General features: G+C 39.2%; 1 long non-coding RNA gene across 1 annotated transcript; it reads left to right on the top strand.

Annotated features, from left to right (window-relative positions):
• The first annotated feature begins 4677 nt into the window (after window positions 1-4677).
• On the top strand, window positions 4678-14826 carry LOC131621113 (uncharacterized). Its single transcript, XR_009289448.1, has 3 exons — window positions 4678-4943; window positions 5065-5349; window positions 14756-14826. It is a non-coding gene; the product is annotated as an uncharacterized LOC131621113 (long non-coding RNA).
• Window positions 14827-15718: the final 892 nt, after the last annotated feature.

Here is a 15718-nt window from a genome sequence, read left to right as displayed (position 1 = left end):
CATTTAGGATTTTGAAAGGCATGAGCTGGCAGTAAAACCCAGACATGTGGTAACTTTCCCTAATTTGGATGAGCATCTTTCTTTCATTTAAGAGGCATTTTGACTGGTATACTTGCACATACACAAGTAAGGTCCCCCTCTTGAATGAAATGAATTCAGTTATTCTGTCACTCCTTTAAATGTTTGTGGTAGAATAGTACTAATACCTCTCTGTAAAGATGATTTCATGTCTCTTTACTGTAAACAGAGATTTAATTCAAGCTTCAACCTTGAGCTTCAAGCAAGGCACAAAAAATAATTAATTTCCCTAGTTAGTTCCCCGAACTACATTAAGCTCTGACTTCCACTAGGGATATGTAGGCATGAGGTTCACAAGGAACCTCAGCGAGCTAATAAAATACCAAAAATAGTCAGTCTGTCAGTCTGTCTGTCTTTCTTTAATCAATTCATTTCCTTCTCCTAATACAAATGAGAAACTTTCCCAATCATTAGCAATAAACACAAACACAATGACACAGAGAAGGTTCCTGTAGAGTACTACAGATATGTAGGGTGTTTAAACACTTCCCTATGTATAACCGACCCCCCGGACTCCAGAATTTCTAGTCTAGGTGAAATCCCCACACTTAGCAAACTCCTAGGGTTTAGTTGAGATCTTTTTTCCCCTTTCCTACTCGTAGGACAAATAAGAAAGTTCGTGTGATATCGTAGGAAGAACTGAAATAAAATTCATCCCACCACGGGCGCATTCTCCTTCCAAATTTCGCGTGAAGGGTTTAGCGTGCCGTCCTCCCAAGTGAAACGGGGAGGTAAAGAAAACGACCACCACACCAATCCAAGTATATTGCCAACATTCTTGAACAGACTCGTCTTTCTGATACTAGAATAGCAGATAGTCCTCTTGAGTTGAATGTGAAACACGCTCCATCTGACGGTATTCCTCTGCCAGATCCCACCTTATATCGTACTTTGGTTGGCAGCCTGGTGTATCTTACGATTACTAGACCAGACATTGCATATGCGGTTCATGTTGTTAGCCAGTTTGTTGTATCTCCTACTACAGTGCATTGGGCAGTTGTTCTTCGCATATGTCGTTATCTTCGGGGAACCCAGTTTCAAAGCCTTCTCTTTCCCTCATCATCATCATTGGAACTTCGTGCTTATTCTGATGCAGATTGGGCTGGTGACCCCACATATCGTAAATCTACCACGGGGTTTTGTGTCTTTCTTGGAGATTCTCTTATTTCTTGGAAGAGTAAGAAACAAGATATTGTCTCTCGTTCTTCTACAGAAGCTGAGTATCGTGCTATGGCATCTACCACTACAGAAATAGTTTGGTTACGATGGTTACTTTCTGATATGGGCGTCACTTTTGCTGAACCAACTCCTATGTATTGTGATAACAAAAGTGCAACTCAAATTGCCCACAACTCGGTCTTTCATGAACGTACCAAACATATCGAGATTGATTGTCACTTCACTCGTCATCATCTTCAGCATGGAACAATTACTCTACCGTTTGTCCCCTCTAATTTGCAGATTGCTGATTTGTTTACGAAGACGCATTCCATTAAACGTTTTCGTTTTTTGATTGACAAACTCTCGATGCTCTCTGCTAATGCATCTTGAGTTTGAGGGGAGATGTTAGTTATTAATATTACTATTATTATATTATTTTATTGTATCTTTGTAAGGGTAGTTTAGTCTTATCTAGCTTTTAGTATTTATACTCTTGTGTAACCCTTACTCTTCAGTTTTTGTTCATTCTATTGGAACCCTAAATCAAAAGGTCTTTCTTATTCTCTATGTTTGTATACGTTTACTATTGTTAACAGTCTTTTGGTTGTATAAGGGATTTGGATAGTTGTGTGTCTAGAGAGGATTTTTTATTTTTCTGTTCAAATATAGTTTGTTGAGAGGGTTTCTATTTTTCTGTTCAAAAATAGTTTGTTTAGAGTTTTTCAATTTTTCTTCCAAAATTTGTAGTTGATAGAGGGTTTTGCAATTTTTCTGCCAGGAAATTGTAATTAAGATAGGGTTTACAATTTTATGTCCAAAAATTATAATTTTGAGCGGGTTTTTAATTTTTTCATTCAAAATTTGTAATTGGGAGGGTTTACAATTTTCTCCTTAAAAATTGCAACTGTATGAGAGGGTTTGTAATTTTTTCATTTGTAAAAATTACAAGTTGAATAATAAATTTGAGTTTCATTTTTGATTTTTTTCTTTTTTCGTGGGTATGCTTCTGCGTGCATAAAAATTTAGGTCTTGTTATTTTCCCAACAACTGGTATCAGAGCTAAGGTTCCAATTAAGGGAGGAAGGAAGCCTGACAAAAATTCTGGTCAAGCAAAAAAGGAAGAGTCACAAAAAATTCGGATAAAGAGAAGGGACGAGTAATAAAAATTAGGCAAAATACCCTTTTTGGTCCCTTATGTTAACCTCGGGGTTCATTTTGGTCCCTTAACTCCAAAAAGTGTCATATTGGTTCCTTAACTCTTCAAAAGGTGTCATTTTGGTCCTTTTTGTCATATTAGCGACTGATTTAGCGACCAATTTTTGAGTTTTTCCGTCGCTAATGTGACAAAAAGGACTAAAATGACACCTTTTGAAGAGTTAAGAGACCAATATGACACTTTTTGAAGTTAAGGGACCAAAATGAACCCCGAGGTTAACATAAGGGACCAAAAAGGGTATTTTGCCTAAAAATTATGATCTAGGGAGTGTTTACAGTGATTTCTGGTAAGCAATCGCTAATCTTCCAAATTATTAAATATATATTTTGGTTACTCGCAGGATCGACTAGATTGATCCTAGGACATATGTCGAAGAGTGTCTATCATAATGATTGTAGTCATATTTCTGAGTTTTAGTTCTACAAAAAATATTGTAATCTAAGGTTTGATGTAAAAGAAAAATATAAAGTGCAATGCAACGAAAGGAATTGCAGAAAAGAATTCGAAAGTAACTTGACTGTGAATGGAAATGACTTAAACTGGAAATGTAAATATATTTAATTGACTTGTGTTTATAAAGTAAAGACAATTGTTAGAAATACAAATGGTGTTATACGTACATTCTCAGCGAAACTCTTTCTCTTACGCTTGGTACTTGAGTGATTTGTGAGTAATTTGTACAAAATGAACACCTCATTGGATCCTACTGTCGCACGCTCGCGAAAAATGATGAACAGAGTCGCCACCAATATATTTATCCCATAAGGGAAAGGAATACTAGATAACCTAACTCAGAATAAGAACAAGGTCTTTCGACCAGAGAACAGGGCACGGGAGTCGGTTACGCAAGGGGAAGGTACTAGCACCCCTCACGCCCATCGTACTCGATGGTATCCACCTACGTTTGTTGCTATCTAAAGGGTGTATAAATCTAAAGCTTAATTACTAAGGGAATGCATGCAAATGAAAGAAAGAAACACGGGGAAAATAAGGTTTTTAAATAGTTGTGCTCGCTTAGGCCCCGCGACCTAATGCCTACGTATCCTTTTCAGGAATCAGAGCGCCGTAGTTCGGCTCTTTAGTTTTTGTTTGTTTTTGTGTTTTTTAATAGACGAAGTTACATTCGCACTCCGCTGCTCGACCTCTGGAGTCTTAAGCTGGGAATGGAGCGGAAATAACGTGTCCGATTAAAGAATGCCTCGGAGGCGAGATGAAGAAGAGATTTTGAACGTTTCGAGTGGAACCCTAAAGCAAGGGAGACTCGAGTTGCTCTTTGGTTTGTGTTTTTTAGAAGTTGGGAACTTACGCCTGAATGGAACCCTAAAGCAAGGGAGATCCAAGCACTCGAACGTTCCCTAAAGCAAGGGACGTTCAAGCTTCCATTCCCTTTTTAAGAATTTTCACTTTTTTATTAGTGTTTTTTTTTGTATTTTTTTATGGGATTTAATTCAAGTATTTATTAGATGTTTTAATGTTGAAAAGGAAAAGAAACTAGCCTAAGCAAACTAGCCTAATATGAAGGGAATTTTTACCTAATGTTATCATGGTTTCTACCTAAGGTTAGGATTAAAAGAAACATGAAAATTAAAGATCACAATTAGAAGTCAACAAGTAGGATACATGAAAATAGTACAAGAGCATGAAATAGAACAAGTCAAAATATAGCACAAAAGTGAGTTAAAAGTACTATTATTTTTATATTGATTTTTATGGGAGAAGTTGACTACAAATCAAGTAAAAAGACTAAAAACAAATAGCCTAAAAACTAATATTTTTTATGATTAAAAAATGCCTAAAATTCTAACAGATTTGATGGTTTTTATTGTTTTGGAACTTAGAAATTAGTAGGAAAAATCAAGTGAAACTATTAAATCTAAAATGACAAATGCTAAGTCAGAGGGGGTGTTAAAGTGAGATTAAGGGTGCACAGTGAGTAACCAGCGCAGGCCCAGTGCAGTATTGGCCCAAAGGAGTTTTTTTTGTTTCAGAATTTTTATAGCCAAAAAAGAGCATGGGCCAAGGGGGTGTGAATAGCATAGCAGGCCCAAGGTTTGTTGTGATCAGATTTTTACTTAGCACACCAAAAAAGATGTGTGACGGGCCACTATGGGGGTGCGAACTTAAAATAAGGCCCAGTATTGATCCAAGAGTTGTCATCTTATTTTTGATAAAAAAAAAGATTAAATAAAATTAATAAAAATAACAAAGAAGAAGAGGATTAGGGTTAGAAAAGGGGGCGCCGAATCGTGTACCTGAGGACGCTCTCTTCTTCACGAGGTCGCGACGGCGGAATGGGGACGGCGTCGGAGTTTTGCCTCTCTGATAAAGACTTCTGATTCAGCAAAAGCTTACTCACTTCGTTCTTCTCTCCGAACTCAGGCTTACGATACAATCTCTTCCGTCTCGATCTCAAACTCGCACCGTGATTCAAGCTTCGCTATCTCCATTCGCACATCTCCTTCGATCTCATCGTTGCTCTTATCCTCTGGTTAGAGACGAGTTTTCTTTCTGTTCGGTTCCTCTCCTCTTTTCGTTTCCAATTCCCGTTGATGATGAATGTTGTTGTTGTAATGATGATGATTATTGATGGTGTGTCGATGTTGTTGCAGGGGGAAGCTGAAGATGATGCTGAGATGAGTTGAAGAGGTTCAAGGTTGCGATGTGAAGAGTGAAGGTATGTGTTGCAGAATGAAGAATTGAAGATGATGGTGATTTGCTGAGAAAGTGAAGAAGGTGAAGGTGATTCGTGGAGTGAGGATGGTGATGAAGATTTGCAGAATCTATGGCGGATTGAAGGTGATGAATCTAGGTGAAGATGAAGGTTGATTGATTATGAAGGTTTTGAAGAATGAAGAAGATGATCATGAGATTGATGGAGTGGTGAAGGGAGAGTGGTTGATGAAGAAGCAGGGTGGTTGAAGGAATTGATTCAGAGAGAGTGAAGGTGAAGGAAAAATGGAGGAGAAATGGCGTGGACCTTTGAAGAATGAAGAAGGTGATCTTATATAGAGGTATCTAAGGTTAGTTCTCCATTGATTTTTCTGTTATAATTCAGTTAGGTCTGTTAGAGATCAATAACTGATTCTGTTATGAGGTTGTTAGGGTTGGTTATAGGTTTGTTAATTCTGTTTTTTGTTGGTTAGAAATTCTGTTATGAACTTTTGGTTAGAGGAAAGGTTTAGAGGTTATGAACTGGTTGGAAAAGCTGCAGGGTTAATGTATGGTTAGGTTTAGACATTATGGTATGCGGCTGAACCGGTTTTATTCGGTTTTGTGAGAATTGCTATGCTGAACTGCATTTGTATTGATGCTGCAGGTTTGGAAGAGAGATGGCTAATGAAGTCACCTGAGCATGTGTTGATTGGAAGTCTACCCTTGACATCTCATACTGTAGGTATGCTGAAAGTGTTTGTTTGATTTTTCTGTTTTGCAACTATTCGTATGTACTATATTCAGAACTGTGTGGCTGACTTTCTCAATTCACACCTGTCTTAGTGCATTTCTACACTGCCTCAATTTGGGTTTGCATTTGAGTATGAGTCCTGTTTGACATGGTGCTGATGTTTGTACCTTATTTTTTTGAAACAGCCTCGTGTCAATTGTGTAAGTTATGATTTGAAATCACGAACATGGTTTGAAGATTTGAGAACGAGATCACGAGATAGAGGTTGCGGAGACTTCGCGGAGTAGAGCAAAGCTTAACAAGTGGATATCATGATGGTGCTTAGAGAGAACCAAAGTTTATGTACTGATTTATTTTTTTGTAGTAATATAATGTAATGATAACACGACAGGAGTGGAATGGTTGAGGAAAATGAAATGGTCTCTTAGATATATACTGGATCTTGTGTTGGATTTCGAAATGTCTTTTTGTAATTCCTTTTTCCTTGTATTGTACACAAAATAACCAAAAGAATAAAGCATAGGGTATGAAACGATAATCTGATGAGTGATGAATTAGACAGCCATAATAATATCAATCAAAACGCCAATTCTCTTGAGGAATACGCAAAATCTTAACTGACTCATAAGAATATATATATGCTCTTGATTACCACATGAATAGGGAAATAAACCCTAATCCATATTGTTACCTTTAATCCATCCCCACTGATTTGATGACCCAATAATAATCTTGATGAATGAATCCATGATGCGTGGGATGACCTATGGAAAGATGCGGATGAATGAGAAACATAATCCAGTTATAAATAAATTAAGATGGGCAAATTTTGGGGTGCAACAGCTGCCCCTATTTAATCGTCTTAAACCTGAAGGTGAGATTGGCTGCTAGCCTTTCGAGCATTCACGGTAGAAGAAGATTAAATATCAAGTGAACCTGAAAATTTGCCTTATGAGAGGTAGGATCCACTGAGGAAGATGCATCAATTCTGGATTGATTGAATTAACTCTGAGTTAGAAATGAAATAGTACTCAACTCCGGGTTGAAAAAGAAAGGTGGGTCGACTCTGGGTCGAAGAATAAAGGGAAGTCAACTCTGGATTGGATAAGAGGTAAACATCAATTCTGGATTGAGAATAGAAAGGGAAATCAGTATTAATGGGACAAGATATGGGTATCAACTCTGGATTTGAAGAAAAGAAAATCAACTCTGGGTTAAAGACAATGGGTAGACACCAACTCTGGGTTGAGAGAAGGTAATTCAACTCTGGGTTGAAAGAGGAAAGATGATCAATTAGGAATAACCATCAACTCTGGGTTGAATGGGAAAGAAAGAAGATAACCGTCAACTCTGGGTTGAGTGGGAAAAAGATCAACTCTGGGTTGAATAAAAGATAACCGTCAACTCTGGGTTGAGTGGGAAAAAGACAAGAGGTAACCGTCAACTCTGGGTTGAGCGGGAAAGGAGGAGTCAATTCTGGATTGAACAAGGGATAACCATCAACTATGGGTTGAGAGGGAAAAAGATCAGGGATCAACTCTGGGTTGAATAAAAGGTAAACGTCAACTCTGGGTTGAGTGAGAAAGAGATCAACTCTGGGTTGAATAAAAGATAACCGTCAACTCTGGGTTGAGTGGGAAAGAGAAAAGATAACCGTCAACTCTGGGTTGAAAAAAGGGTAACCGTCAACTCTGGGTTGAGTGGGAAAGAAAACAAGATAACCGTCAACTCTGGGTTGAAAAAAGGGTAACCGTCAACTCTGGGTTGAGTGGGAAAGAAAGAAGATAACCGTCAACTCTGGGTTGAGAGAGAAATAACCATCAACTCTGGGTTGAGTGGGAAAAGAGAAATCAATAAGAAGTATCCATCAACTCTGGGTTGAGAGGGAAAAGATAAAAGATAACCGTCAACTCTGGGTTGAGTGGGAAAGAAAGAAGATAACCGTCAACTCTGGGTTGAGTGAGAAAGAAAGAAGATAACCATCAACTCTGGGTTGAGTGGGAAAGAGAAAAGATAATCAATTCTGGATTGAACAAAGGATAACCGTCAACTCAGGGTGAGAGGGAAAAGATAATTAACTCGGGGTTAAAAGATGAAAGGAAAATCAACTCTGGGTCGAACACAAAAAACATCAACTCTGAGTTGAAGAAAGATGAACATGATTGACTTTGGTAGATGACACCACAATGGTAACTCTGAGTGATCCAGTGGAATATCAATTGAATGCTTTATAGGGACCTCATCTGATGAGTAACTTGGCTTATGCTTCATATGCAATGTTTGATTTATTGTATGCACTTCTGAAGACGCGATGCAATGAATTCTATATGCAGTGTACTGATTGATTGTTCAGGGTTTCTGCTATTGTGGGGAATAGATTAGATGGAGTTCTGAAACTTTGCTTGAGAATCAAGGTGGGGTGGATGCCCCTGCTTTATTGATGATTGGATCATGTGGGAGAAATGATAATGAGAATGCAATGATATGCATGATGTATGTATGATTATGAATGGAATGATTGTTTCCATGATATAAGGAGTGGATGGAGGATGCCTTTGCGGAAAGGTCCTTGCTTGAAGGATAGAACTTGTGAAGGTGAAGTATTTAGCTTGACTCCTCGACACTTGTCTTGATATCTGACACTTGATTGAAGATGAAGAAATGACTTGTTTCTATCTTGCCCCAGCTTGTATGATCTTTTGAGATAGAACTTTGATATGCTTGAATCATGGAGATTTGCGATGGTCTGCCCCAGTGTTGATCATGGAATGAATGCCCCAGATTGAAAGGAACTCTTCCACCAAATGGATGCTTGATATATTTGCTCTGCGGATGACCAACCTTTGCCTTTGTAAGATCACTCGATGGAATTTCAATGTCAACTTTCCTTGGTATCAAGTACTTGCTTTCATATTAGAGACAATTCTGTTTTGAAAGAGGTAATGAGAATGCAATGCACATGTTAATCTCAAAGAAAAGTTTTTATTTGTCAAAATGTTGTACTGATACTAACACAAGTGACAAGCAACATTAGGAGTCAGTTTTGACATGAGTTTACAGTTTGTATGCTTTCGGAACGAACCCTGCTTCAATTAGGACTTTTTAGGATTGTAACGTGGTCGGGTTCACGGTTTAAGAAACAAAGGATAAAGGCTCAAGTTCTACTTAACCCACCCCTTCTTCGTGATGTTCTCCAGTCCTACGTTCAGTTAGTTCGACACGAGTATTCACCTTTCAGGAAGGATTGTGATGGATGAGGATCCTTTATGGCTTTGATGGAGGTGGCAGTCACCCTTTGGTGCTTTCATTGATGATTATAACAACTCGTCCCTTGGAGGATTTTTGTTCTTGTTCTTGTTCTTTTCTTTTGCTTTCCCTAACTTTTGCCTGGACAGAAAGTTTCTTTTGATTTTGGTTTCCGTTGTCCAGCGGGATATGCCCTAATTTTTGCCTAAGTCGTTTGCTTCAAAGCTTTTCTTTTCTTTTTTTTGACTTAGCGGGCTATTGTTTCTTTCTTTCTTTTTTTTATCATGATTCATAACTTTCTTTTCATTCTCTTTTTTTGTCTCGTTCGGGAACAAGTTGTATGACTTTGGTGATTGACTTGATGAAAAGGTTGTGACTGCCTTCTTCTTAGTGAATGGGAGACATCCATTGTGGATTGTGCTCTTCTTCTTTTGTTGTGAGAGACGGAATATGATTGATCCTCTGATGGAATACCTGAAAGTTGAGCGCTCGATCGCACTAACTGAAGACTACCCTGCCCCTGGTTAATATTGAGGGTTTTGTATTTTTGAAAAGAAACTACTACTCCTTAGGCTCAAAGGGGTTGACGAGGGTTTCACTCCCTTATAACTCCAGTGTTTGGGAATTGAAACAATGCCTGTACATCGTCAGCAGGATCTTTGTTCCAAAAGCATACAATCAGTGATTCATGTGTTTTTGATTTTCATCATTCTCCCTTTTTAATTGCTTAAGACAAATGAGTGAAGTATCAATGAACATAATGACAAAGATGAAATGATTTGAGAAAAACATGTATATTACATTTTTTTTTATTCAAACAGAATGAGTTTCTTACAATGGATAGTACTTGATAACAACAAAAGTAGTACAATTGAAAATACTAAAGAAATCTATACAATGGCAAGTTTGGCCTTATTCTAATGCAAATGAAATGTTTTCTGACAAACATAAAAGTCTTCATGTTCCACTGGTGGAAGCTCCATTGTGAGGTGGCATGGGATTGTTGACCACATTAGGTGCCGCAGGTGTGAATGTAATCTCCTTTGCATCAAGCAGATCCTGAACCTTGTCTTTGAGAACTCTGCACTCTTCAGTGGTGTGACCAGATCCTCCAGAGTGGAATTCACACTTGGCATTAATCTTGTAATTTGGAGGGAGAGGATCAGGAGGAGGCCTCGCTTCAGCTAATTGAATCAGTTTTTGATCAAGCAAGGCGGCGAGAAGTTGGCTATAGGTCATTGGTACACGATCATACACCCTTTTAGGCCTATTCTGCCTCTGTTGACCTTGTCTCTGCTGATAACCTTGTTGTTGGAAACCTTGTTGTTGTTGTTGGACATATTGTTGATAAGGGACCCAAGGTTGTTGACCAACAGGTGCCACATAAGCTTGAGGGGCGGTGGCGGCCACTTGATAGCAAGGAGCTTGATCTTGAGCATAGGTGGCACTGGTCTCGCCTTCTTTCTTCTTGGCAAAGTTACCCTGAGGTTTCTTGTACCCATATTGGTTTGCAGCAGCAGCATTGGCGGGATTCTGGATCTTACCAATTTTCAAACCATTCTCAATTCTTTCACCAATCCTAACTAGATCGGAGAAGCCGGAAGAAACACTACCCACCATCCTTTCATAGTAATGTCCTTGAAGAGTGTTCATGAACATATCAACCAGCTCGGATTCAGAAAGTGGTGGATTAACTTGAGCAGCCATTTCTCTCCACCTTTGGGCATATTCTTTGAATGTCTCATTGGTCCTTTGCGCTTGATTCTGAAGTTGCAACCTAGTCGGTGCCATGTCGATGTTGTATTGGTATTGCTTGAGAAAGGCATCATACAAATCCTTCCAAGATCGGATCCTATTACGCTCCAGATTCATATACCAGTTCAGAGATGCCCCAGACAAGCTATCTTGAAAGCAATGGATGAGCAATGGTTCATTGTGAATGTGAGAAGCCATCTTACGACAGTACATGATAATGTGGCTCTTCGGACAGCTTAAACCCTTGTACTTCTGAAAGTCGGGAGTCTTGAACTTGGGAGGAATAACCAAATTAGGAACCAAGCACATTTCTTCAGCGTTCATCCCATAGGCACTAAAACCTTCGATAGCTCGGATCCTTTCCTCAAGAATCTTATACTTCTCAGCAGATCTCTCAACAGGTTGAGCTCTTTCAGCAGTTGGTATTGGATGCATTTCTGGATTAGCAAACTGAGGACCACAAAAAGCAGGATGAGGAACTTCTGAATGAGGAGGTGGAGTAGGAAATGGGAAAACAGGCCCATTCATAGTTAGCACTCCAGAGGTTAAGGGCATGGACCCTCCTTGGTTTGAAGCTCCAAGAGTATCAGCAGTCATGAAGCTAAATGGCATCCCAAGAGTAGCATTAGTCCTTGGTTGGAACTCAGGTGGATTAGTAGAAGGTGGGATGACATCAGGTTGACTAGCAGCAGCTTGATTAGCATCAACAGGAATCTCTTGTGCAACAGGAATCCTTTCATTCCTCAAAGCTTGGAGGGCTTCCAAAATAGCATCAACCTTGCCCTTCATTTGGTCTATCTCTTCTCTAATGGCAGCTTGATCTTGTTCATAGCTCTCCATGATTCTTCTTCTGTGAGCTCTTGTCAGATATCGGTGTGGAGGAATCGTCTTGACTGATCTGATGGAGAGGAAGAGTGGTAAGAGTCTTGATAACCATGGATGCACATGCATGAATGCAAAAATGTTAATGAAGATGCAAATGTATCATAAATCGGGATCAAGGATCAAGGCCTCTTGGATAACAACTTCTCATGGTCAATAAGATATGGTCGAATCCTCCAGATTCAGAGGTTCGACGTTGCTCTCTGGATAAATAGCTTGTGCATAAGTCAAAGATGGTCGAACCCTCCAGATTCAGAGGTTCGACGTTGATTCTGATAGATAACCTTTGCATAAGTCAAATAAGGTCAAACCTCCAGATTCAGAGGTTCGACGTTGATAGATAACTGATGTAGAACTTCTATATAAGTCAAATGTCCCAGGATCAAAGGTTCGACGCCTTTTATTGAATAGCAGAAATCCGGGTATGATGGAGGTCAAGTTTCCTGTCCCACCCCAATCTCACGGGTATGTAGTCTAGACACGGACAAGTGGTCCCTAATGGTCACTAGGGTCTACAGTTCCCATGGGGTACAAAGTGTTTGAGGCAACAAGGGTGCCAGACACAGTGTTCCATGAAAGAACCTCGCCCAGTTGTGGTACCCCATGTTGAACTCGATCGTAGCAAGGGCCACGGGAGTCAACCCGAGCATCCACGCTAATCCTATGTGTCACTGGCCTGGGTAGTGGGCCTTTTACCTCACAAAAACCCCCCACCTGCAAAACAGAACAGAAGACCCCAAGGAACACAAAATATAATCCATATGCATGATGTGCAAGCAGAAAATAAACATGCAAACATATATACAAGATATAGACATAAAACAAATAAACACCCAATAAAATAAAACAAACAAAGGCTAGGATCGACTTGCTTAGGTCATCCCCAGCAGAGTCGCCAGCTGTCGCACGCTCGCGAAAAATGATGAACAGAGTCGCCACCAATATATTTATCCCATAAGGGAAAGGAATACTAGATAACCTAACTCAGAATAAGAACAAGGTCTTTCGACCAGAGAACAGGGCACGGGAGTCGGTTACGCAAGGGGAAGGTACTAGCACCCCTCACGCCCATCGTACTCGATGGTATCCACCTACGTTTGTTGCTATCTAAAGGGTGTATAAATCTAAAGCTTAATTACTAAGGGAATGCATGCAAATGAAAGAAAGAAACACGGGGAAAATAAGGTTTTTAAATAGTTGTGCTCGCTTAGGCCCCGCGACCTAATGCCTACGTATCCTTTTCAGGAATCAGAGCGCCGTAGTTCGGCTCTTTAGTTTTTGTTTGTTTTTGTGTTTTTTAATAGACGAAGTTACATTCGCACTCCGCTGCTCGACCTCTGGAGTCTTAAGCTGGGAATGGAGCGGAAATAACGTGTCCGATTAAAGAATGCCTCGGAGGCGAGATGAAGAAGAGATTTTGAACGTTTCGAGTGGAACCCTAAAGCAAGGGAGACTCGAGTTGCTCTTTGGTTTGTGTTTTTTAGAAGTTGGGAACTTACGCCTGAATGGAACCCTAAAGCAAGGGAGATCCAAGCACTCGAACGTTCCCTAAAGCAAGGGACGTTCAAGCTTCCATTCCCTTTTTAAGAATTTTCACTTTTTTATTAGTGTTTTTTTTTGTATTTTTTTATGGGATTTAATTCAAGTATTTATTAGATGTTTTAATGTTGAAAAGGAAAAGAAACTAGCCTAAGCAAACTAGCCTAATATGAAGGGAATTTTTACCTAATGTTATCATGGTTTCTACCTAAGGTTAGGATTAAAAGAAACATGAAAATTAAAGATCACAATTAGAAGTCAACAAGTAGGATACATGAAAATAGTACAAGAGCATGAAATAGAACAAGTCAAAATATAGCACAAAAGTGAGTTAAAAGTACTATTATTTTTATATTGATTTTTATGGGAGAAGTTGACTACAAATCAAGTAAAAAGACTAAAAACAAATAGCCTAAAAACTAATATTTTTTATGATTAAAAAATGCCTAAAATTCTAACAGATTTGATGGTTTTTATTGTTTTGGAACTTAGAAATTAGTAGGAAAAATCAAGTGAAACTATTAAATCTAAAATGACAAATGCTAAGTCAGAGGGGGTGTTAAAGTGAGATTAAGGGTGCACAGTGAGTAACCAGCGCAGGCCCAGTGCAGTATTGGCCCAAAGGAGTTTTTTTTGTTTCAGAATTTTTATAGCCAAAAAAGAGCATGGGCCAAGGGGGTGTGAATAGCATAGCAGGCCCAAGGTTTGTTGTGATCAGATTTTTACTTAGCACACCAAAAAAGATGTGTGACGGGCCACTATGGGGGTGCGAACTTAAAATAAGGCCCAGTATTGATCCAAGAGTTGTCATCTTATTTTTGATAAAAAAAAAGATTAAATAAAATTAATAAAAATAACAAAGAAGAAGAGGATTAGGGTTAGAAAAGGGGGCGCCGAATCGTGTACCTGAGGACGCTCTCTTCTTCACGAGGTCGCGACGGCGGAATGGGGACGGCGTCGGAGTTTTGCCTCTCTGATAAAGACTTCTGATTCAGCAAAAGCTTACTCACTTCGTTCTTCTCTCCGAACTCAGGCTTACGATACAATCTCTTCCGTCTCGATCTCAAACTCGCACCGTGATTCAAGCTTCGCTATCTCCATTCGCACATCTCCTTCGATCTCATCGTTGCTCTTATCCTCTGGTTAGAGACGAGTTTTCTTTCTGTTCGGTTCCTCTCCTCTTTTCGTTTCCAATTCCCGTTGATGATGAATGTTGTTGTTGTAATGATGATGATTATTGATGGTGTGTCGATGTTGTTGCAGGGGGAAGCTGAAGATGATGCTGAGATGAGTTGAAGAGGTTCAAGGTTGCGATGTGAAGAGTGAAGGTATGTGTTGCAGAATGAAGAATTGAAGATGATGGTGATTTGCTGAGAAAGTGAAGAAGGTGAAGGTGATTCGTGGAGTGAGGATGGTGATGAAGATTTGCAGAATCTATGGCGGATTGAAGGTGATGAATCTAGGTGAAGATGAAGGTTGATTGATTATGAAGGTTTTGAAGAATGAAGAAGATGATCATGAGATTGATGGAGTGGTGAAGGGAGAGTGGTTGATGAAGAAGCAGGGTGGTTGAAGGAATTGATTCAGAGAGAGTGAAGGTGAAGGAAAAATGGAGGAGAAATGGCGTGGACCTTTGAAGAATGAAGAAGGTGATCTTATATAGAGGTATCTAAGGTTAGTTCTCCATTGATTTTTCTGTTATAATTCAGTTAGGTCTGTTAGAGATCAATAACTGATTCTGTTATGAGGTTGTTAGGGTTGGTTATAGGTTTGTTAATTCTGTTTTTTGTTGGTTAGAAATTCTGTTATGAACTTTTGGTTAGAGGAAAGGTTTAGAGGTTATGAACTGGTTGGAAAAGCTGCAGGGTTAATGTATGGTTAGGTTTAGACATTATGGTATGCGGCTGAACCGGTTTTATTCGGTTTTGTGAGAATTGCTATGCTGAACTGCATTTGTATTGATGCTGCAGGTTTGGAAGAGAGATGGCTAATGAAGTCACCTGAGCATGTGTTGATTGGAAGTCTACCCTTGACATCTCATACTGTAGGTATGCTGAAAGTGTTTGTTTGATTTTTCTGTTTTGCAACTATTCGTATGTACTATATTCAGAACTGTGTGGCTGACTTTCTCAATTCACACCTGTCTTAGTGCATTTCTACACTGCCTCAATTTGGGTTTGCATTTGAGTATGAGTCCTGTTTGACATGGTGCTGATGTTTGTACCTTATTTTTTTGAAACAGCCTCGTGTCAATTGTGTAAGTTATGATTTGAAATCACGAACATGGTTTGAAGATTTGAGAACGAGATCACGAGATAGAGGTTGCGGAGACTTCGCGGAGTAGAGCAAAGCTTAACAAGTGGATATCATGATGGTGCTTAGAGAGAACCAAAGTTTATGTACTGATTTATTTTTTTGTAGTAATATAATGTAATGAT

This window comes from Vicia villosa, linkage group LG1 (genome assembly GCF_029867415.1).
Source record: "Vicia villosa cultivar HV-30 ecotype Madison, WI linkage group LG1, Vvil1.0, whole genome shotgun sequence".
Lineage (NCBI taxonomy): Eukaryota > Viridiplantae > Streptophyta > Magnoliopsida > Fabales > Fabaceae > Vicia > Vicia villosa.
This window is presented reverse-complemented; position numbering and strand designations above follow the sequence as displayed.